General features: G+C 37.6%; 1 pseudogene; it reads right to left on the bottom strand.

Annotated features, from left to right (window-relative positions):
* Positions 1 to 8,880: 8,880 nt before the first annotated feature.
* The window catches only part of LOC141498594 (broad substrate specificity ATP-binding cassette transporter ABCG2 pseudogene), a 56,042-nt pseudogene continuing 42,355 nt past the window's right edge, over positions 8,881 to 22,567 (bottom strand).

The raw sequence follows: 22,567 nt of genomic DNA, 5'->3' as shown, positions 1-22,567 counted from the left end.
GGTGCTATACCCCCACAATCTGGAAAAATCTGTGTAAAATTTTTGGCTCTTCCTTTGTATCGGAGAAGTCTGAATTTTTCTTTTTCTTTTATGGGGTGTTTACAATACCTTATTGTAAAATTTGGGTTAAGTATTTGGTCATAGGTTGTGTGTTGTCTGCTGACCTTCACCTGTTGTCTGTGGTTTCCACAAAACTTCCTCAAAATTCCCATTTACTTTCTTATGCCAATCCACAATATACTGAAACTACATGGGGAAAGTTGCAGTGTGGAAGGAATAACTAAACTCAGGAAAATCTAAGATAAGAAAAAATGCCTTCTTTCCCTTGGAGTCTTATCTTTACCACCAATTTGCTATGTTCTCCTGAGTAAGTCACTACCCATCTCTGAGAGTGACTATAAAATAAGACAGTTGGATAAGATAATTTCAAAGGTCCCTTCTCAATTTTTTAAGTATTTTTTATTTACTTAAGGCAATGGGATTTTAAGGGACTTTAAGGTCACACAGCTAGGCAATTATTAGGTTTCTGAAGCCAGATTTGAACTCAGGTCCTCCTGACTCCATGGCCAGTGAGCTATCCACTGTATCACCTAGCTGCTCTGCCACCTCATCCCTTCTCAATTTAATATTTTATTTCCTAACATTCTATGGCATAAGGTCCCACCCAATTCTGAAAAAAGTCTATTGCCTGGATTATGACATAAAGTTAGATGGACCAACTAGTACCAAAGGGTATATATCAGACTAGGAGTCTGCAAGCTGCAGCATGCAGGCAGCTCACCACTTATTACTGTATAATTTACAAGCTCAGAATAGTTTTTATATTTTTTCAGTGGTTGAAAAATCAAAAGAAGAACCTATTTTGTAACACATGTAAATGATAGGAAATTCAAATGACAATGTCCATAATAAATTTTCATGGGAAAACAGCCATGCTTATTTGTTTATGTATTGTCTATGCCTGCTTTTGTGCTATGATGGCAGAGTTGAGTAGTTGTGACAGGAACTGTGTGTAGCATTCTCAGCTCTCATCACTTTGCACCATAATTACAGTGTTGTACTTATAACTTGACAGTATTTTGAATGCCATATGTATCACCATACCACAACATTTTATTTATTTTTTATTATCAGTGCATACCCATCATGTCAAAAAAAGAAAGAATAGAAAAGTGGACTTTGAATATTGGGTTTTTAAGGCACAGTGAAGTGTGGGCTCTTTTTTATTGAATTAGATGGCAAAACACTGTGGTTAGTATGCAATGACAGCATAGCTATCCTTTTTAAAGTATTTTTTTTCTTTTATTAAAGATTTTATTTGAGTTTTACAATTTTACCCCCAATCTTACTTCCCTCCCCCCAGCCCCCCACGGAAAGCAATCTGTCAGTCTTTCCCTTGTTTCCATGTTGTACATTGATCTAAATTGAGTGTGATTAGAGAGAAATCATATCCTTAAGGAAGAAACATAAAGTATAAGAGATAACAAGATCAGACAATAAAATACCTGTTTTTTTTCCTAAATTAAAGCGAATAGTGCTTGAACTTTGTTCAAACTCCACGGTTTTTTCTCTGGATACAGATGGTTTTCTCCATCGCAGAAAGCCCCAAATTGTCCCTGATTGTTGCAATGATGGAATGAGCAAGTCCATCAAGGTTGATCATCACCCCCATGTTGCTGTTAGGGTGTACGGTGTTTTTCTGGTTCTGCTCATCTCTCTCAGCATCAGTTCATGCAAATCCCTCCAGGCTTCCCTGAATTCCCATCCCTCCTGGTTTCTCATAGAACAACAGTGTTCCTCAGCATCGCTATCCTAAAAAGATACAATATACATTGACATTACTACACTAAGCACTCATCACAATATTCCCCACTCACAGTAAAGCCATGGTTGGAAAAAGGAGAAAATCCAAAATGGAATATCTTATTGCAGTAGAATTTCTTGACTAAAATAAAAAATGAAAATGAGACTGTACCCAAAGTAAGTTTCTGAGTAGCTCATTTGTTAGCCAAGCAAGGAAAACCATTTATTGATGGTGACTTAATTAAATTGTGTTTGATTGTGGCAACCAAAGAAATATGTCCAGAGAGATTTGTTTAAGACTATTAGCCTTTCAACTCAACTAAAATCATTCACTTGTGGATTGATATTAGTATTTGGCAGTACCTATCTGTGTGAAAAGACTTTTCAAAAGATTGAAAATGTAGAATCTCATTACTGATGGCATCAACAGATGAATGTTCGCAATGAATAGGGATGATAGGGAACATTAACTTTGAACCCCAGTTAAATGAAATATTACCCCCCCCCAAAATTCCATTCTTCTCAATGGTCAACCTGTATTACAAAAAAGTATTTTTTTTTATCATACTTTTACTCTCTTCAATAAAATTTGTAGAAATTTGTCTTCTCTTTTGTTACAGAAATATCTTTCAAAATGTCCCCAGGGCAGCTAGGTGCCAGAGTAGATAGAGGACCAGGCCGGGAGTAAGGAAGACCTGAGTTCAGCTATGACCTCAGATACTTACTGTGTGGCCCTAAGCAAGTCACTTTACCTCAGATCCTCATCTGTAAAATAAGTTGGAGAAGGAAATGGATCTTTGCCAAGAAAACCTCAAATGGGGTCACAAAGAATCTGACACAATTGAAACAACTGAATGACAACAAGCAAAATAACCTTCATTTTATCTTTTAGTCCACAAAGTTAAAACTATGTACTATCTGGCCCTTTATTGAACAATGACCTGGACCCAGAATTAAATAGAAGGAAGAGCTAAAGGTGAATTGCCTTTGCCAAATGTTAAAGTTTTCTTGATGAAGTGGAGTTAGATGAAGTGGAGTTAGAACTCCACCCCCCCCCCAAACAAAGGATCATCTTTTTTAAGACCAGAAGATGTAATGTATGACTAGAAGTCATGGAATACTACTGTCTCCAAAGAATAATAGAAAGATGCATGGTGGGTGTGAGCAGACTTCAAAACAGCACGAGCAAGAAACAATACTGAAGAATTGGTATAAGCGGTATAAAAGATGACATCAAAGAATCATATAATTGGAAAAAAAAGCCCATTGCCTCTTCATGTAGTGAGAGTGAGGGACAAGCAATAATCAGATTTCACCGATATTCATGCAATAGAAATAGAAAAGAATTTGAGGCAGTCTTTTGTTGAGTGGGCAGCTCCAAATGTTTTGTCATTACTATCATATCCATGAGATCTATCCATTTGGGTGCTGGAGTGCCATTATGGTTCTATTCTCTAGCTAAGAGTCATGTAAGACCACAGTCTCTGAAGAGTTGAAATTCAGTAAATCCAAAAGAAAATGAACAGGTGGCAACATATTATAATGAAGGACTGCAGAGATATGGCTTAAAGGATGTCATCGTAGAAATATATGGGCATAAAAGATATGCTGATCATATAGTAAAAACAATGGATGACCCCACATGTGAAGGGTCACTAGCTACCAGGGCTCCCTTTCCCCACCCTGCCTTTCCCAGATGGAAACAAAGCTGCAGTGCCCTCATTGAATAGTCTTTCTAGGCTTTGGCCAAGTAAATCTCTAAAAAGAGATTTAAATAAATAAAATTAAACAAAAATTGACTGTTGATCTACCTACAAATGTCTTATTTGGTCTAATATCAAATCTAACCTGACAGGGGACCAATCTGAGCCAGACTTGCCCATAAAAGTATGCAATATCCAAAAAACTAAAGTAAGGCTCCTAGTATATTCAGTAGGATGCCTGTGATGTATTCACAAGCAGATATGGCCAAGAGTCATGAAATGGCAGAATGCACAGGCCAGTTGTCATCCATAGAGTTTAAGGGAGAATCTACATTAATGAAATCACAGAACTATCTATCAAAATATTCAAATCAATCATCATCTCACTGGTATCACATCAAAAGCAAAATACTAAACTTCTAATTATTTGGGATAGTGAGAAAAGACTGTTTTTCCCCATGGAAAATGAAATCATAGAGCATGTGAACTACAGGATTTTTATATTCATATTCCCTTACTTACCCTTGTTTCCATTTTCTGGTGAGTTCCCTATGTGGCCATTTCTCATCAGACAATTCCTATTTTCCCTCTTCATTGAGGTTGTTTTTCTTTCTGTCTTTACAATTCCTTTCTTGAAAATTTCCCAGACCTCTTGGGCTAACTTCCCTGGGAAATTTTTAGTCATTGGGATCCTAACTTTCTTTCCTCCAATCCCCATGAAATCTGTTCTCTTCCAATCTAGGATCTATATCCCAATCTTCCTGTGCTACTCTGTCATGAGAATGAGAACTCCTTGTTTGATTCCTTTATCTCTTAGAAGAAGGAAATTATCATTTACAAAAAAAAGTGTTTTAAAGCAATCAGTTGCTCTGCTTTTGGTGGAAAAAAAGGAGTGTAGATTTAGAATTGAAAGGAACCTTAGGGTCATTAACCATCCCCATTCCCAATTTGCAGCTGAGAAAACTGAGGCTGAAACAGATTAAATGACTTTCTCAGGATCATATAGTTAATTAGTTTCAAAGTTAGGGGGAAAGGAAGGAGAGACAGAGAGAGAAAGAGACAGACAGACAGACTAATGGACAGAGACAAAGAGACAGAGAAAACACACTTCATCAGCAAATGTCTGAAAAGTTGAAGTCAATACAATTATCATGATTTTGTGCCTGGTTTGTGATCTGTTTCTACAACTCATCATCACTTTTCCAGGTAGTCAGTAGTATACTCTGAAGACAAAATTGCTTCTGTTTATTCCTTCACTGATTTTAACCCAAATGTCCCATATCATACTAATTTTTTTTTAGTTTTTGCAAGGCAATGGGGTTAAGTGGCTTGCCCAAGGCCACACAGTCAGGTAATTATTAAGTGTCTGAGGCTGGATTTGAACCCAGGTACTCCTGACTCCAGGGCCAGTGCTTTATCCACTGTGCCACCTAGCCACCCCTCCATATCATACTAATTTTTAAGGAAATTTTTTAAATCTATGATTCCTTTGGGTATATAGGGATATCCTTTGAGTCCTTGTACTTTTTCTTCAAGGGGAGAGACCAGCCAATATTTTGAACATAAATATGTCACTTGGCTGACCCAGAAAAACAAACATTACATAGTGTATTTTTAAAGATTATTTGTGATCTTTTATTATAAAAATATTTCAATTTATTATTTATTTAATTTAAACATTCTTTTTCTTTTTAAATTTTAAGCTCTAAATTCTCTCTCCCTCCCACACCTTATACATGTGAAATAATTAAAAACATATTTCCATATTAGCCATTTTTTAAGAATTTTTTTTTGCAATGCAAATGGGGTTAAGTGGCTTGCCCAAGGCCACACAGCTAGGTAATTATTTAGTGTTTGAGGCCGGATTTGAACTCAGGTACTCCTGACTCCAGGGCTGGAGCTCTATCCACTGTGCCACCTAGCCTCCCCTATATTAGCCACTTTTAAGTGAGAAAAATATACTTCAATTTGTATTCATAGATACTCAGTTCTCTCTCGAGATGAACAGCACTTTTTCATCTCATTAGTCCTTTGGAATTGTCTTGAATCATTGTGCTGATTAAACTAGCTAAGTCTTTCAAAATTGATCGTCATTGTAACATTTGTTACTGTACACAAGGATCTCCTGATTCTTCTTTCATTCTGCATCAGTTCATATAGGTCTTGCCATGTCTTTTCTGAAGGCACCCTGCCCCATCATTTCCCACAGCATACACATACTCCATCACACTCAATCCTGTTGAGCCATTCCCCAATTGATTTCCAATTCTTTGCCACCACAAAAAGAGCTGATAGAAATATTTTTTTGTACATATAGGTCCTTTTCCTTTTTCTTTTATCTCTTTGGAATACAGACCTGGTGTTGGTATTGCTGGATCAAAGGGTATACGTAGTTTTATAGTCATTTGGATCTAGTTCCAAATTGTTCTCCAGAACAGAGTTTTAGTATTCACAGAGAGTTTATTAGTGTGCCAGTTTTCCCTCATTTTTTCCAGCATTTGTAATTTCTGATAGGTATAAGATGGTACCTTGTAAGGGACTGTTGTGTGTGGGAGTGCTGTAAACTTTCATTACCTGGTGTCCTGTAACACCAGAGCCTTATTTGACTGGTTGATTGTAGAGTGCCACAGGAGTGGGAGTGAACCAGGCACTGGAGAGGATATTTAAGCACTTGTATTTGGTTTAATAAACAGGGATCTTGGAGAACTTGCCATCCTTGTCTCCCACCCCTTCAAGGTTCGCCTGGGTAAGGATAGGCTAGCCAGCAGGAACCTAGTCTAACAGGAACTTAACAGTACAACAGAGTTGTTTTTGTTTGCCTTTCTCTAACCAATAGTGATTCAAAGCATTTTTATACAGCTCTAGTTTTTATTTCTTCTTCTGAAAACTGCCTGTTTATAGCCTTTGATCATTTATCAATTGTGGAATGGATCTTATTCTTTTATAAATTTGATTCAGTTCTATACTCAATATATATTTGAGAAATGAGGCCTTTATCAGAGAAACTTGCTGTAAATTATTTGTGACTTCATTCTCTATGATACCTTTTAGCCAAATGTCATTTTCCTGATTTTTCCTTTTAATTAGGTCTCTTTTTGGCATTCCCCTTGTATGAGATCATGACTGCCACCACTTTGTGTTTCAGTTCAGCGGAAGCAAATCAGATTCTGCTCCAGTCCTTCAGTCTGTCTTTGTTTCAAGTGGGTAGCTCTTGTAAATAACATATTGTTGGGGAGGCTAGTGCTCAGTGGATAGAACACAGGCCCTGGAGTCAGGAGGACCTGAGTTCAAATACAGCCTCAGATGCTTAATAATTATCTAGCTGTGTGGCCTTGGGCAAGTCACCTAACCCCATTGCCTTGCAAAAACTACATATATATATATATATATATATATATATATATATATATATATAATTTAGTTGAATTTTGATTTCTAGTCCACTCTGCTAGTTGTTTCCATTTTATGGGTGAGTTAATCACATTCCCATTCCCACATATGATCAATAACTGTGTATTTCTCTCTACCCCATTTTCTTTTGTTTCTTCTTCTTTCTCTTTTTAATCCCATTCGTCCTCAAAAATCTACTTTGCTTCTAACCACTACCTCCCTTAATCATCCTCCCTTTCATCATCCCATCCCATCTTTTCTCTTATCCCCTTCCCCTTCTCCTCCCATTTCCCTACTAGGTATGGCAGATTTCTATATCCAACTGAGAGTATATATATGTGTGTGTGTGCAATATATAAACATGTGTATATAGATCTATGTATATATGTATGTATGTATTATTCCCTCTGAACTATTTCTGGTGAGAATGAAGTTCAAGTATTGCCCACTAACTCTCTCTCCCCCATTACTTCTGCACTATAAAAGCTCTTCCTTGCTGACCTCTTTAATGTGAGAAAATTGTCCTCATTCTACCTCTCCTTCCCCCCTCTTCTAATGTGTTCCTTTTTCTCACTCCATTTTTTTACATAATTTCAACATAATATATTCATATCCATGCACTCTATGTAAATTCCATTTGACTTCCTTATTAATGATGTTCTTAAGAGTTATGTATTATCTTCCCATATAGAAATGTATACAGTTTAATTTCATTGAGTCCCTTAAAATAACTTTTTCATGATTAACTTTTTATGTTTCTTTGAGTCTTCCGTTTAAATGTCAAATTTTATATTCAGTGCAGGTCTTTTCATCAAGAATTCCTAGTTCTCTATTTCATTAACTCTCTACCTCCTGAAGGATTATACTCAGTTTTGCTGAGTAGGTTATTCTTGGTTGGCATCCTAGCTCCTTTGCCAAGCCCTCATATGCCAAGCCCTTCATTCCTTTAAGGTAAAACTGATAAATCTTGTGTGACTATAGTTCTATGATATTTGAATTGGTTCTTTCTAGCTGCTTGAAGTATTTCTCTTTGACCTTGGAGCTCTGGAATTTGGCTATAATATTCCTGGGAGTTTTCAGTTTGGGAGGAGGTACTGATCTGTGGTTTCTTTCTATTTCAATCTTCTTTTCTGGATCTAAGATATTGAAGCAGTTTTCCTTGATAATTTCATAAAATATGATTGATGCCTAGATTCTTTTTTAATCATGGCTTTCAGGTAGTTTAATAATTTTTAAGTGTTCTCTCTACAATCTTTATTACATGTCATGTTTTTCTAATAAGATATTTCACATTTTCTTTTATATTTTCATTCTTTCATTTCTTAATGTCTCATGGAGACAATAGCTTCTAGTTGCTGAATTCTATTTTTTAAGGTATTCTTCAATGAATTTTTGTAACTCTTTTTCCATTTGACCTATTCTGCTTTTAAAGAAGTTCTTTTCTTCAGTGAACTTCTGTGCATCTTTCATTTGGTCAGGTTTGCTTTGTTATTTTCTTCGTATTTTTGTGCCTCTTTTGCCATGCTATTGATTCTTTATTTTTTCTATTTTAATAAGTTTATTAAAGGGCAATAATTTTGGTCTATTGCCATGACAGGTTCAAATATATAAAACTTAATGTCTCAGGACATGAGTTCCTATTACAGTAGTGCAAATACTTATTACTTATCATTTACTGATCAGTGCCAGATGGATGAGCTAAACATAGTCTTTTCCATAAACTTACTGAGTCTATAAACTGAGAAGTATATACAATATCATTAACTTACATTGCTGTTTCTCTCTGATATTAATATTTTGCAAACATAATTTCTGTAAAAGCTTCATAGCAAACATAAACTGCAGAGATACAGGTAATCACAGTAAAATTAAATCCAATTTAAATGGGAGTAATTCTTCAACAAGAAAAACTTAAATAACGAATATCTTACAGTAATCAAAAATGTTTTGTGAGACTGAATCATATCGTATTTCACAAAATGTTTTATGAAAACTTCTTCATAAACAACAATTTCAGGTAGGCAATGGTGAGGGAGATGACAATCATGCAGGCCAAGGTAACATGGTTCTGCCACAAACCCCAGTCAGAGAGGTCAATGCCTTGGTTCCTCAAAAAGTCTTCTCCAGAGCATATTGCATATTCACAGGTACTGTTGGGAGTTGTTGTGTTGCTATTGGGACAAAAGTTTTAGCCCATAAATTCATTATGTTGTAGAGCTGTATAACCATATCAGGGAATGCTGAAATATTGTAGCCATGAAAGCCAGCACTCAACAGTTTGGAGATTGACCAACAACCCTGCAAATATCATCATGAAAACAAATGAGATGGTCATTAAGATATTGGCCACAGACACCACACTCTGACCTGCAGTGATCACCAGAGCCATAGAACTGGCAGTGTAGGTGACCAACATCAAGGTGAACATCATGATAAAGAAGGCCCATGCTGTTGGTTTCAGTCCTAACATAAAATAAGTTATGCAAGTGAATATGATGCTGGGTAATACTCTCATGGGTAGCAAATCAGATAACACTTTCGCAAAAAAATATGAAGACACTCTATAATATCCACTGACATACTCATATATAAATAGCTTTTTTTCCACAACCAAAAGCTCCACTGCAGAGATGCTGCTGAAACACTGGTTGTTGGTCAGGAAAAATAGCACCCCGGCTCTGTTCTGAATTCCAGTAGGATCATTTTTTAGCCCATAGAAAATGGCACCGACAACCAATCCAAGGAAAGTTGTGATGATTACCTTGCAAGATACACCTTACAAGGTAAGGTACTTCACTCCTAGGTGTGAAGGCTATTCATTCTTTTTTCATAAATTTTCTTGCACCACTTTCATTTCTTTCCTCAATTTTTCCTCTACCACTCTTCACTCCCTCTCCCTCTCCCTCTCCCTCCCTCCCTCTCTCCCTCCCCCTCTCTCTCACTTTTTAACTCTTCCAAGAATTCTTGTTGAGTTTGGGTCCAATTAACATTTTTCTTTAAATCTTTGCTAGTAGCCATTTTCACAATGTTTTCTTCTGAGTTTATGCTTTGGTCTTCTTTGCACTGTAGTTGCTTTTTAAGATCAGGTTCTTTTTGTTGTTGCTGTTTGTTCATTTTACCAGTCTATTTCTTCACATTGAATTGCATGTTAAAGTTGGGTTCTGCTCATCTAGGGGGCGGGAAGGCACTGTACCAAGCTTCAGGCTTTTTTGTGCTTTTTTTTCAGAGCTGGTTCTGAGGCTTTCAAGGTGTGTGATCTGGAGAGAGATGCGGTCTCCTGCTCTGTATACTGGTGTTTACTCAGGAAGGGATCCTGGTCCCTGGCAGACTCAAGTATTAATGTTTTTCTTGGCCCTAGAATTGTGACCAGTGCCCCTATTCCCTTGTGATAGATTCATAGCACTCCTCTCTACTCTGTAACTGCAATCCTCAACTCTGTATGGGTAATACAGTTGTGAATCAGCACCAGCTGTACCCAGTGCCAGCAAAGGGTCCCCTTTAATCTTTTTCTGAACTCTTGCTCATTCTCTCACTATCTCTGGACTGAGAGCTCCCAAAACTGCTGCTGCTATATCATATGTGGACAATGCACAGGCCTAGGTTTTCTTAGGTCAGAAGATTGGCATACCCTGACCTCTGACCTCTTCAAAAGTTTACTTGAGGCATTATTTTAAAGTTATTTGGAGGGGAATATTTAGAACGTTTCACTGGGTTGCTTCCAATTTGCTATCATGGTTTTGCCCTTCCTACACAGTCAATATAATATGCAAATTTCAGTGCAATTTTTTTTCAGTTCTCCCTGGTGAGGTAGAGCCTCATCTTGTGGGTATTTACACTCAGTCCCTAAGCACTTCATTAAGACCTTTATAGCCTTTTAACACCTCCTAATGACTTGACAGCCATATCCAACTTCCTTTTCCTTCTTTCACTAACCTTATTTATTTTACAAACATCGTGCCAAAACAACTGCTTTCTTCTGCCCCTTCTTCTCAATTCTTTTTCTCTTTCAGATTGAGCTCTTCTCCTCCAGCTTTTCCGGAAATTCTTCAAAATTCAATATCTGCCCTTCCAATGTTCTCAAAATTACTTTCTCATTTTCCTCCTCCTTATTCAATTTCAGTCCTCTCTTCTCGCTTTGTCTCACAACTTTCTCCCAATTTGAAACAGCTTCTACACAGTGAATACAAATTTAAAACATTAAAATATTAGTGACACATTTCTAAATGAAAAATTGGAGGGGGGGTTCACATGTTCTTATGAGTGTCTCAGTGGTGAATAATTGAAGATTTTTAATTAGGCATTTATCCAAAGGTACAATGTTATTCTTGGCTCAAATAAAAGACTTCCCTCCAGGGATGGTTGTAATTCAACAAACATTTGTTAAGCTCCTACTGTTTGCCAGGCACCTGCTGCTAGGTGTGGGGCTAAACAGACAGATGTGAGACAGTCTCTGAGATGGAGTTCATATTCTATTTCAGGAGCCTAAGCTTAAGTCTCCTTATTGGTGAAGAGAATGATTAGTGGATGCTCTGTTCCTACTAGCATCTCCCACAGATCCCGAACATACATAAGTACTTTGTACTTTCTTATTACATTGAATTAAGCAAAATCTTAGAGGTTGTGTTTGACTATTCTGTGAGAAGGACTGTGTCCATGAGTTAAAGTAAAGCAAGTCAAGTCAGTGATGGAAAGAAGAATGGGAAGTGTGGACCAAGTCTTAGTCTATATTCTAGCAGTTAAGTAGCTCAGCAAATAGAGAGCACTGGGCTTGGATTTAGTAAGATCTGAGTTCAAATCCTGCCTCAGATACTTACCAGCTAGGCAGCCCTGGTCAGGTCATTTAACCTCTCTCAATCTCAGTTTACTCATCTAAAAATAGGAAGAGTTGGATTCAATGACCTCTAGGATCCCATGGGGGCCTTGGGCAAGTTACTTCACATCCCCCCACCTGTTTCCTCTTCTGTAAAATGAAGAGATTTGAGTCTAAAGCCTCACAGGTGACTTCTAGATCAACACAGAGGATCCTATGATCCATTTTTCTAGAAGTCTTATTGTCCTGGGGTCCACACAATGGTACATCTGACAGCACTCAGCCAATGCCAATCAGAGTAGGAAAAAAATGGTACTTTCTTTTCAAATCCAGAAAAACACACAATCCCACTTAAGATGAAATGAGCTAGAAATGGAGCAGGAATGGTCAGCAGGCTTTTTTATCTCCTCTGAGGTCTGAAGAAGGAACAAGTCCAAACTGGATAGGAGGAAGTAAGGACTTTCTGATAATGAGGTAAGCATAGAGATTACAGAGGCGCCTTCTCTACAACTAATTAAAGAACATAGCTTTATAATCATTGCCTGGAAATTACTTTAAGAAAGAACAAGTTGCCTGGTGATCTCTAGAGGTTTCTTTAAAAGTTTAACAAATCCAACAGGCATTTATTAATCTCCTAATGAGGACAGGGCATAGTGCTGTGCTCTGTGGATATTTAAACTAAAGATAGAGCACAACCTCTACCCTCATGGAGCTCACAATCTAGTAAGATGCGTTACATACAGAGAGGACACTAATACAAAATAATTCAGTTAAGTGAATGGAACACACACAATTTACTTGTTAGTACCTTACAATGAATTCTGACCAGGACACTTGTGTAGGAGACAGCCAGACAGAATGCCAGGTAGGGAGATTGTGTTTGAAAAAACAGCAATCATTGAGCATTGGGTCTAGAGGTGAGATCAAGTGATAATTCCTCTGTACTCTGTTCTGGAGGCCAGGTCTCATTAGGAGTTTTGGGAGCCATGGTATAAGAAGAAAGAGTTTGGAGGGAGCCCAGAGGAGGGTAACCAAGACGATAAAGGGCTTTGAGTTCATGTCCTATGGGGATTAGTTGAAGGACCTGGGGATGTCCAGCTTGAAGAAGAGCAGACTCAGGGAAAAGGTATTTCAAGGGTAGCCACATGGAAGAGAATTGGAGGCTTTCACATGGAGACTGGGGGACCAGCAGCATCACAGTCTTCTATATCTAGGACAGCAAGCCAGCTAGTCCAAGCTCCTCATTTAATAGATGAGGAAGCTGAAGCCCAGATAGGTGGCTGAAAACTAGATGAGGAATATTGTGGATTTTCATAACCTTTAGATATGTTTTAGATTGAATCAAGGCTCATAAAACTTATGTTAACTTAGTTGCTTTTTAAAGGATTTAAAAAGAGTTTGGATTTTTAATCTGTTAAATAAATTAGCTTATTTCTAGTCTGTTACTTTAATATGCTAATCTTTTTAATGATACTCAAGATTCCCATTGGTTTGGGGGATTGGAAACACTATATCAGTCAACGCAGCATTCATTTATATATTTTTCCAAAGTCAATTATTGGTTGTCTCCACTCCATTTCACTCTCTTCTCCTCCCCCACCTCCCAGTCTCACACTCTGATGTTGCTAGGGAAATTCTGGCATAGGTTGGAAAAGAAGGAGTAAGAGAGAGGGTAAATAACTGAATAGCTGACTCCAGCATCCTCTGGATTGTAGTACAGTTATAGGCACTCAAAAGTCAGGGAGAGAAGTAAACTATCAGAGAAATATAGTTGACATCCTATGTGGGAAGAGGCATAGGGAAGGGGGGAAATAGAGAAGGATGAAAGTAAGAAAGTAAATGCATCATATTTCTTTAGAAATTACATCTCCAGGGCAGCTAGGTGGTGCAGTGGATAGAGCACTGGCCCTGGAGTCAGGAGGACCTGAGTACAAATCTGGCCTCAGACACTTAATTGCCGAGCTATGTGATCTTGAGCAAGTCACTTAACCCATTGCCTTGTAAAAACCAACAAAAAAATTAGACCTCCACAATGCCTTAGAGAATGACACATATATGCTCTCAAAGATATTTCAAAGGTTAATTTTTTTTCTTTGAATCTTTCCATTCTCTGAGCTGAAATGGATCTCGACATTGAAGCATTTTTTCAGCAGATTCTTTCTCCCCATTCAACTGTGGACTTCAATATGGATCCATGAACTTAAAGACACAGGCATTTCCTTTATTTGGCGCAAGACATCTGAGCCTTCTTACTTGTGGCATTCTTGACTTGATTCTCCCACATATCCTTTTGTGAAAATGTGCCAAATGTAATGGAGTCTCTCCTCTGGATCTTGTTACATTTTGTGGGTACTGGGGTAGCACTGAAGTATGAGAGTACTATTTGCCTTGTTGTCTCTCACTCTTTTTTTAATTATAAAGATTTTATTTATTTTGAGTTTTCCCCTGGTCTTACTTCCCTCCCCCCACCCCCCACAAAGGGCAATTTGCCAGTCTTTACATTGTTTCCATGGTATACATCGATCCAAATTGAGTGTGATGAGAGAGAAATCAGATCCTTAAGGAAGAAACAAAGTATAAAAGAGAGCAAGATCAGACACTAAGATATCAAGTTTTTTTTTCCCTAAACTAAAGTTAATAGTCCTTGGTCTTTGTTCAAACTCCACAGTTCTTTATCTGGATACAGATGGTATTCTCCATTGCAGACAGCCCCAAATTGTCGCTGATTGTTGCACTGATGGAATGAGCAAGTCCATTAAGTTGGTCATAACCCCCATGTTGCTGTTAGGGTGTACAGTATTTTTCTGGTTCTGCTCATCTCACTCAGCATCAGTTCACACAAATCTTTCCAGGCTTCCATCAGTTCCCATCCTTCCTGGTTTCTAATAGAACAACAGTGTTCCATGACATACATATACCACAGTTTGCTAAGCCGTTCCCCAATTGAAGGACATTTACTTGATTTCCAATTCTTTGCCACCACAAACAGGGCTGCTATGAATATTTTTGTACAAGTGATGTTTTTACCCTTTTTCACCATCTCTTCAGGGCATCCACACAGTAGTGGTATTGTTGGATCAAAGGGTATGTACATTTTTGTTGCCCTTTGGGCATAGTTCCAAATTGCTTTCCAGAAAGGTTGGATGAGTTCACAGCTCCACCAACAATGTAATAGTGTCCCAGTGTCTCTCACTCTTTCCATATGATGGACCCAATCTTCTTTTCTGAGCCTATAATTCATAGAGTCAAGTCTAAGCCCTTCCTTTTATAGAAGAAGAAACTGAGACCCCGGAAGGGCAAGTGACTTGCCCAAGGGCACACATGGACTCCTAGACCAAGAACTGGAAGGGCCCTTAGAGGTCACTTTACTTCACAGATGATAAAACTGAGGTCCCACAAGGTGAAATGACCCAGAAGATCATAGGGTCACAGGATTTTTTATTTAAAGTTGGAAAGGCTTTCAAAAGCCATCTAGTCCAACCCCCTTAGTTTTAGGATAAGTAAAGTGAAGCCTAGGTAATGATTTGTCCACAGTCATACACATAATAAGTGTCTTAGGCAGCAAGGGGAGCTAGGTGGTACAGTGAATAGAGCACTGGCCTTGGAGTCAAAAGGACAGGAGTTCGAATCCAGCTTTAGACATTTTACAATAACTGTGTGACATTGGGCAAGTTAATTGCTTCCATTCAGGGTTATTTCCAGTCATCCTGATCCATGTCTGGTCACTGGACCCAGATGGCTCTAGAGGAGAAAGTAAGGCTGATGACTTAGCACTTCTGCTTGTCATGGCATCACCTCCCTGATGTCAAGGTCTTCTTCAAGAATGAGGGACAAACATCATCATTATCATCATTGTCTTAGGCAGGATTTGAATCCTTGTTATGCTATAGATTAATAATGTTAACCTTTCAAGGTTAATGTTATACTATGCAGCATTTCTGCACTTAGATCATTATAGAAATTGCTACAACATGCTATCACAGGCAATGGATCTCTCCAGTATCTTTTGTGTCACCAGCCATCTTTGATTCTTCAGAGACTGAAGTGTTCTGAAATATATTTGTGCAGAGAAAATGGGTCATTGACCTACAAAGATGCTTGTTATGATTAAGAGTGCAATGTAATTTCCCAAGCACTCACTTACTTCCCTCTATTTAATTCTTGGATCAACTCATTTTCTACCTCAAGTGCCTACCACAGCCCAGATATGGGTACCAATCAACTAACTTAATGGCCTGACCATCTGAGTACATGCTATATTCAGAACAATAGATATTTTTCATCTATTGATTTCTTTTCCTATATGAATTGTTGGGTCAATTCCTTTAGAGTAATTATGTATCCCATTGAAGAGACCATGTGATGTTCCAGGAACTGATATACATATTATCTACAAACAGGAAAAGCTGAGGACTTCGCTATTTAGAGGGAAGGTGCACTCTTCCATTTGGGCCTTGCCTTGGACATCCTCCATGATGAGGATGAGCAAACGTCTTTCTTTTTTGTGCCTCACTTGTCAGTCCGTGAAGGTCAATAAGCAGAAATATCTCTGTAGCTGTAATTATCAATAAATCTTATATGCTCTTAAGAATTCCATGTGAGGCTCCTTGAGGAGAGCCTTTAAGGCTATATTTTGTTTTCATAAAATAATTTTTTGAATCAAAAAATGAACATCAAAATGTCTCATGTTGTCTAGACCTTTCAATCAAGTGAATATATAACAATGAAGTCAACTATACAGAATAGTTTGCAAAAGCTTTCCTGATCCCTTCTCACATTTTCATCAAGGATATCCTCAGTATGTGTGTGTGTGTGTGTAGATCATTCTCACAAAGATTTTAGAAATTGCATAACTAGGAATGTAGGCTGCTATTGATTTGCTCTTGGAGGGATAATAATAGTCTGATTTTTCCCATTCTTTTGTTATTTTTCCCTTTTGATATAGTGCTCCTCCAATATTTTGAAGACTTTGACCCCTCCAGAGCAGTTTCCTCCATTAATCCATCTGTTCTTCAATCCAAACGTTGCTTTCTTAAGTATCATTTCAATTTCCTTATATAGCACATCAGGGATTAAGGCATAAATGTGGCAGGGCTACTGTTTCTGATGGTGAAAACAGATTGTTGGAGAAACAAGGTCAATTTTCCATTGTCTGTCTTTGTCGCCCTCTTGGCAATTTCCTCTAAGAATACTCTTGGGACAATATGATTCATGTAAATCTCTCTGCCAAGTTTTCTCTCAATTTGTTTTCACTTCCAGTGGTTTTTTTTTTTGCTATTTTTTGAAGTAATATTGCTCAAAAACCTTCTACAAAGTCCTTCTCTATTTCCTCATCATGGAGTGAAGGTAGCCTTGGGTTCTTGGAGGTTATGCCAACAAAGCATAATTGCTGGCATGTTCTACCATGCTGGAAATGCTTTAATGATGGTCCCTGCAACAGATTATGTCAGCTCTCCAAGGACCAATCTAGCAAAGTAAGGAGAGGTTTGTCACTAGCAGGATGACCACTTGGTCAGAAATTTTTTCTGGTCCTGGCAATCCATGAAACAAAGCTAAATAAAGAATAGTCCCAGTCAGGTGAGACCTACTTCTTGCTTCCAAGATTGAGGTGACAGAGTACTTAAAAAGGGGTCAGAGGAGGCTAAGAATCATACCATTTTAAAACCACCTATACACATTAGCATAGTTGTTGGTGCTCTAAATGTGATGTCATGGCCTTCTTTGAGAACAAAGAACAAACATCATCATCTGTCCAGAGAACAATGAGTGGACATACTACTAGAACTGAATTGTATCAAGCCTTGACATTCTCACCATAAAAAAAGTTAACCAGAAGGATGGCTCACAGGTTCTTGGAGAGGCAAATAAAGGACTTGATGGATTTTAGCTTTATTGTTTATAAAGACAACAAGAAACAATTTCTATAGTCATTTGGTCATCTTGTATTGGAGTATTCATGATAAAGCATTTACAAGAATATCAAGATGAAAATTATTATAGCTTATGGACCAATACTTGTTTAAAACAGGGCTCTTTACCTTTGACCCCTTTGACAGTCTGGTGAAGTCCTTCTCAGAACCATGTTTTTAAAAACATAAAATAAAATACTGAAAATTACAAAAGAAACTAATCATATCACTATCACAATTTAAAAAAAACAAATTCATGATCCCAAGTTCAGTACTCTTGGTTTAAAGGAATGTCAAGGAAGAAAAATTATCAGAAGAAATGAAATCAGTGGGGCAGCTAGGTGGCACAGTGGATAGAGCACCGGCCCTGGAGTCAAGAGTACCTGAGTTCAAATCCGGCCTCAGACACTTAATAATAATTACCTAGCTGTGTGGCCTTGGGCAAGCCACTTAACCCCATTGCCTTGCCCCTCCAAAAAAAACCTAAAATAATAAAAATTTTAAAAAAGAAATTAAATCAGTCTAAATCAGGGATTTTTAACTTGGGATCTATGGACTTTAAAATGTATGTATATATGCATATATATATATATATATACACACACATTTTGATAACTGTATTTCAGTATGATTACTTTCTTTTAAAATCCTATATTTAATGTTATACATCTAAAAATATTATTGTGAGAAGAGACCCCTAGGTTTCACAAGATTAGGGGCCATAAGAAAAGATCAAAAAGTTAAATCAACATATACTCTGAAAATATTAAGTGACTTCAATGCAAAGGTGGGAATCAGTAAGTCTGGCAAAAAAAAATTAAGCTGGAAAATATGATTTCACGAGTAAGGAATGAGAGAGGACAAAGACTTGTAGACCACGCCTTACCCTTAACGCTTCATGGATACTTCCTTTGAGGAAAAAAATAAGGAAGAACTAGACAGGGCAAGTGCCAAATAACATTACCAAAATGAAATTGATTGCATTTGAAAATGCAGAAAGGAACTCATTACTGGTGTGGGAGTTATTCTTGAATCAGCTATCTGTGTAATCAGACCACTGACGTGTTAGAGCAAAGATCAAAGTTGACACAGAAGTAGAAGAAAGAATAGCAAGCAACAAGAAAATAAGGCATATAATTAAAACAAGTCCAATCTGACTATTTCAACAAGTAATTGGGGGGGGGGGGGAATGGTAGAAATTTCACCAATGTAAATCAATTGATTATGACAACAAAAAGACCAAATGAACCTAAAAATTACCTATGCAGCAAGCAGTTGCCTAACTTGCCAAACTGAAAAACATGGCAGCCCAGGGCAACACTGATGGAGAATAGAATCTCATTTGTAAAATATCACAAAAAAAGATAGTGGAAGATTATGAGCAGTAGTAAGCCATAAGTCAGTGAGGTATTATGGAGGGGAAAAACACTTTAAAGAAAGCTTGGTAAAGGGTCTAGTTAAGCAATCATCCTTAGGTTATTTAGGAAAAAAATCAATTAATCTACACTCATTTATTAAATGCTTACTATGTACAAAACAATGTGAATAGAAAAACAGTTGGAACAGTCTCCACCCTCAAAATGTTTACATTTTAATGTAACATATTTGTTTATACATATGTCTATAAGCATATGTGTATAAATGAATACATACATATACATGTGTATATATACATATATTTATGTGTACACACATACACACACACACACGAAACACCAAGAGCAGAGGGAAGGTATCCATCATAAAGGAGAAGGTCCTAGCAGCTGAAGAATCTGGGACAGACAGATAAGCAGAGTCTTGAAGAAACAGAGAAGAAAAAAAAAGGTGGAAATGATTGGTGAGGATTTTTATATCTAACTCTTTTCACCATCACAGCAGTGGAGACACTACATTTGGACTCTACATACTGAAGGAAAAAGGATACTGAAGAAGACAAAGACAGCAAAAGCAGCTGGCCTAAACCAAATACATACAGAGGAGGTTCATGTTAGAAGTGATTCAATGATGAAGGTGTTGAGGGACTGATTTCAAGGTATCTGAAGTGAACGAGGGCTAAGGAGGTGGGGAAAGACATCATGGACATGGGAAAAAACTCATACTTTATTATTACCCCCCCCAAAAAAATAAAGGTAACCAAAAGAAAATCATTAACTTGTTCCCTATATGTTTACTTTCTCATGTATATAAAAATTTTATAGGCATAATCTATACATTCATAGAGCACACTCTTGGTAAAGATCTGAGAAGGGAACAGAGGCTTTTGCAAGTCATATTCAACAGCAGACCTCATCTTGCCATCATATACTAGCTAATAACAACCAGCAATTATATGGTATTCACTATGTATTAAGCACAATCAATCCTCACTATAATTCTGGGAGGCAGGTGCTTTTATGATCTCCGTTTTACAGATGAGGAAACAGGCAAAGGTTAAGTGACTTGCTCAGGGTCACATAGCTAGTAAAGGTTTTAGGCTGGATTTGATCTCAGGTCTTCTTAATGCCAGGTTTAGTGCTCTAGTACCACTTGACCTGATCAAAAGATGTAGAAAATACAAGTTACAATAATCAAAGTTTGAAACTCTGAGAAGAAAGGTCATACTGATGATTAACCCACCAAGAGACAAATGTAGATGTACTGTGTGACGCTATTTTGTCACTAGATATCATATACGGGTACTTTGGCATTGTTTCTCTGATCACTTCCAAAGACCAAGGCCTCCCACAGCAACTGGACTACCACAGTAGTTCTGTTTCCTATCAAATCAGGCCATGGGTTGGAACTGGTAAGAGAGATGGATGTCTCCATACATCTTATTATAATAAGTATAATGTGAAAATCATACACCATTAACTTGGATGACATGTCTTCTTTGAGCACAAAGGACAACTATTATTATTATTATTATTATATAAGAATCAAAAAAGTTTTGAAAGTTGGAAGCCACCTCAGCAGTCATCTAGTCCAATCCATTCATGAAATGGATCCTCAGTATAACAAACTTGATATGTGGTCCTCTAAGGGGAACTTTCAAAGACTGAAATCAGCCCATTCCACTTGTGGACAGATCTAATTATCTTGAAGTTTTTCCTGACAGTAAGCATACATTTGTCTCTTTGCAATTTCTATCCCTTGTTCCTGGTTCTGCCAAAAGAGGAAATGGAACAAATCTCATCCCCAATTAGGAAAGTCTAATCTTCCACAAGCCAGCCCTCCAAATGCTTGAACATAGCTATCGTGTTTCCCATGAGATTTTTCTCCAGTTTGTAAACATCCCGTTTCTTAAACAAATCCTTATATAGTCAAAGTTCTTCACCTCCCCGGTTGCTCTCTTCCATTTTTTAGTTTAAACTGTGTTGCCCAAAACTGAATACAATAGGGGCAGCTAGGTGGCGCAGTGGATAGAGCACCGGCCCTGGAGTCAGGAGTACCTGGGTTCAAATCCAGTCTCAGACACTTAATAATTACCTAGCTGTGTGGCCTTGAGCAAGCCACTTAACTCCATTTGCCTTGCAAAAAAACCCTAAAAAAAAAAAAAACCAAAAAAAAAAGAACTGAATAAATAAATATTCCAGTGATCTATCTAAAGAAGAGAATAGTGAGATTGTCACTGCCTATATGTAGCTCAAGATTGCATTAGCAGTTTTGGTTGTCATATCACATTGTAAATTCAGATTGAGTTTGCAGCCCATTAAAACACCCAGATCATTAGTTCTCCAGAGTAGAACAAGAATCTGACCTGCCTTTACACACTGGGAGTGACAGATGAAGACTTCTCCTCCTTTAGAGTATGTGGGCCTGAGGCAGCTAGGTGGTGCAGTGGATAGAGCACTGGCCTTGGAGTCAGGAGGACCTGAGTTCAAACCTGCCCTCAGACACTAAATAATTATCTAGTTGTATGACCTTGGGTAACTCACTTAACCCCATTGCCTTGCAAAAAAAAAAACCCCAAAAAACAAAAGAATATGTGGACTTCAAGGAATTAGAAACTGAAGGTATGCCCATCAGTTGGAGAATGGTTGAACAAATTGTGATGGATGTGATGAATGTAATGGAGTATTACTGTTCTATAAGTAACCAAGAAGGATAGGACTTCATAATATCCTAGAAAGACTTGCATGAACTGATGCTGAGAGAAATAAACAAAACTAGAGGAACATTGTGTTTACTAAGAGCAACAATGCATGATGATCAACTATGATGGACCTATTCAATTCATCAGTACAATATTCAAAGACAATTCTAAAAGACTTGTGATGGAAAATACCATCTACATCCATAAAGGGAACTGTGAAGTTCAAATGCAGTTCAAAGTTAACTATCTTCAATTTTTAAAAATTTTTTCATGTATTTTTAAATTTTACAATTTTCCCCTAATCTTGCTTCCCTCCCCCCCACCATACACACAGCTTTGCCACCACGAACAGAGCTGCTATGAATATTTTTGTAGAAGTAATTTTTTATACATTGCTAAAATACTCTTGTTTAAGAGCAAACCTAATACCCCCTCCCCCCCAAAAAATATATATACCCTCATGAGAAATAAAGTAAAGATAAAAAATGTGTTTCAGTCTGTGTTCTGATACCATCAGCTCTGTCTCGGGTGAATCACATTCTTTATGATAAGTCCATCATAAAAGTTACTTCCATATTTTTCCACTGTTGCTAATTGTAATTCCCTCCAGCCATACCTCCCCACTACCATATATTATATTTTCTCTCTCCTTTCACTCGTTCGCTCTTCTAAAATGTGCTGTAGGGTAGCTGAGTGGTGCAGTGGACTGATCACCAACCCTGGGGCCAAGAGGCCCTGAGCCCACATATCACCCCTGAGATCCAGCAACCACCTGACCCCATGGTCCTGGACAGGTCACCCAATCACAGCCCCTTGCAAGAAGTAAAAAAGAAAATGTGTTATATCTAACTATTCTCTCCAATGATCTACCCTCTCC

Source organism: Macrotis lagotis, chromosome X (genome assembly GCF_037893015.1).
Source record: "Macrotis lagotis isolate mMagLag1 chromosome X, bilby.v1.9.chrom.fasta, whole genome shotgun sequence".
NCBI classification, from domain to species: domain Eukaryota; kingdom Metazoa; phylum Chordata; class Mammalia; order Peramelemorphia; family Peramelidae; genus Macrotis; species Macrotis lagotis.
This window is presented reverse-complemented; position numbering and strand designations above follow the sequence as displayed.